General features: G+C 33.5%; 1 non-coding gene across 1 annotated transcript; it reads left to right on the top strand.

Annotated features, from left to right (window-relative positions):
- Window positions 1-2,680: 2,680 nt before the first annotated feature.
- LOC138803581 (U6 spliceosomal RNA) lies at window positions 2,681-2,786 on the top strand. Its single transcript, XR_011364983.1, has one exon. It is a non-coding gene; the product is annotated as a U6 spliceosomal RNA (small nuclear RNA).
- Window positions 2,787-3,026: the final 240 nt, after the last annotated feature.

Here is a 3,026-nt window from a genome sequence, read left to right as displayed (position 1 = left end):
TTAGGAATTGATGCTGGCTGTTGGAAAAGAGCCCAAGGAATGATGCCATTTAAAGCCTTATAACTTCATTCTTAACAAGGATATTGTCCTACTCCTTTGGCTGTTGGGAATGTCTACAAGATCAAGCACTCCATGGGGAGCTGGGAGACACCATACGACCTATAATTATTGAGAATTCCGAGTGACTTGCTATCACTTGTACTGCATTTTTCAAGTCGAATCTCTCTAAACCTACCAGTTGGAAGAGATGAGAGGAGTGGTAAAAGAACTCTTAGAGAAAAATACATCTTCAATACATTTGTTTCCAAACATTCTGTCTAAGGCATATTCAACAACTAGTGAAACTTGTGTTGGCTATATCTATGTGTCTTTCTCCATTTGTGCTTGTGTACATGTGTGTACATATGTGTGTATTTGTGTGTATAGTAACATTCTTGTGTACATATATGGGCCTATATATACATTTATGCATATATAAATAAATATACATATATAAATATATGTGCATATATATATATATATATATATATATATATCAGGTGTTCAGTGATTTAATTTGCAGTTCCCAGCACATTGTCCTTATCACAAAGTGTACATGATAAACTGCTGTAAGGATCTGTGCTATATGAGGGGTATCCTTTGTACTCACTTCCCCCATTACCTTGTTTTTCATCCATGTGAACAACTTCAGCCTACTTTCCATAGGATAGCTTTGTTTTTTTTACTTACTGATAATATAAGAAAAATGTTGTTTGTAAAAGAAAAAGAACTTTTAGGTGCCAGGCTAAAAGTATCTTATCAGTCCCAATGATTCGTATGAGATAAAATTTATAATAGTACTAAAAGTGAAAAGGAATTTCTAGAGCTGTTGTTTTGCCATTTCCATTGGCAAAGCATAATTTCACGTCACTGTTATAACTCTTAAAGAATGCAAGGGTAACTGATGGTCCCTATCATGTTCCCACAAAACCAGTTGATCCTGAAGGATAATAGTAGACCAGAAGAAATTCTAAATAGCAGACATGGAGCATGAAAGAGAAAGAGTAGAAAGGAGAGAGGGTGAAAGAGAGAGAAATATCATACTTAAAGTGCATAACAAATAAACGAGAAGTGTATGAGAATATTCATACTGCTATATTGAGACTCTACCTGTACATTTGAAGGTATTTGATGTATGATAACTCATCAACATAAAATATAAAGTTATTTTGATAAAAAATAAAAATGACTCAGAAGAAATTATAAATGCAAAAACAGTCTTCACAGAAGCAAACTCTCAGAAATATTTCTTGACTTTGAAAAGGATAAATTGGCTGCAGTTAGTGTAAACTTAGAAGTATTACAATTCACAAAAATATAAAAATGTGTTCACATATTTTGTTATATAACCCAGAGCAGAAAGCAAATATTGTTCAGATGATTTTTTAAATCAGTTTCTGAGGTGCTGGGAAGGTGGTTCAGTGGTAGAGTGCTTGCCTTGCATGCATGTGGTCCTGGATTTCATTCCTCAGCACGACATAAGCATAAAAAGATGAAAGTGGTGCTGTGGCTCAAGTGGTAGCGCTAGCCTTGAGCTGAAGAGCTGAGGGACAGTACCCAAGACCCAGAGTTCAAGCCCCACAACCAACAAAAACAAAGCAAAAACACAAAACAAAACACAGTTTCTCAATTTTGTGTCCTCAACTCTGTAATACCACTACCTCAGCCTAGGGTTAAGATTTTAGGTGTGGACATTTATCAACACTCCTGATTCAGACTCTACTTGATAAAATTTGTAATCAATATTTTGTTTTTAGTTTTGCTCTTTGTAAATTCACATGCACCTATGAAAAATGGTGTGGCCATCCCAATAACATTTTCAAAGTACCTCTTAATCACGACTCACAAAAAGTTGTATTATATTACAACAAGGAAAAATTCTATAAATAAAGAAAACAATAATTAAATATTAATGATGACTAAAATAAAAAACAAAACAATTACCAGGGTTTTCAGTATTTGAAGTGTACACAGTAGATTTTACTATTTTCTCATATTCCTGTACATTTAAAATTGGATAAAGATATCAGTAGCCTTTAAATTTACCCACTAAGATTACTATTTATAGTTCATCTCATCATTTGTATGTGGCTTATATCAATATTTGTTCATCACTAACATATAATGTAAGGGAGCCCTAAAGATTTAACAGAAACTCTGTACTTAAAATCTTAACTCTTCACTCTGCTTCTTTACACAGTCGTTGCACCTTCTCATTAGTAAAGTTTCTATAAACTCTGAAATATACATACTTACCAGTACATGCTACCAGAAATATTATATACTTTATCGAAAAATTTTAAGACCTGCCACCAGTCTTAATTTTGTCATATATAAGCAAATCCCAAAATTAAACATACTTAAAATATTAAAACTTTTAACAAACTTTAACATTTGCTGCAATGAACATTATGACAGGTGCCTTGTGTAGAATAATTGAATTCCTCCTCCTACACATCTCATGAAAAACAAATATCTGGAATTATTTTGTTTTTGGCATGTCAACCTTGACTTTATTCTTAAATGTGTGCTTACATAAGAAATACATGGTTCTAAAATTTCACAATTCTTTTGAACTTACTTTTTGTTTAATTGTCTAGTTTAAGAAAATTAATTACTCTTTATATATAAAAATTGTTCTGTGCTCAATTTGGCTGCACATACACTAAAATTGGAACATACAGAGAAGTTCAGCATGGTCCCTGCCCAAGGATGACACGCAAATTAGTGAATCGTTCCATATTTTTACAACAACAGATGCTGGAAAGGATCCTACTGCATTCTTGGTGGGAGTGTAAGCTTGTTCATCCACTTTGGAAAGCAGTTTGGAGGTTCCTCAAAAGACTCCACATAGAGCTCCCCTATTACACTGCAATCCCACTTTTGGGCATTCACCCAAATGATCATAAACAAGTCCACACTAAAACTACCACCACAACAATGTTTAATGTAGCATTATTTGCCATAGGTAAGATATGGAACCAACC

The sequence above is a fragment of the Dipodomys merriami genome, unplaced genomic scaffold (assembly GCF_024711535.1).
Source record: "Dipodomys merriami isolate MVZ:Mamm:240054 unplaced genomic scaffold, mDipMer1.0.p SCAF_341, whole genome shotgun sequence".
Lineage (NCBI taxonomy): Eukaryota > Metazoa > Chordata > Mammalia > Rodentia > Heteromyidae > Dipodomys > Dipodomys merriami.
This window is presented reverse-complemented; position numbering and strand designations above follow the sequence as displayed.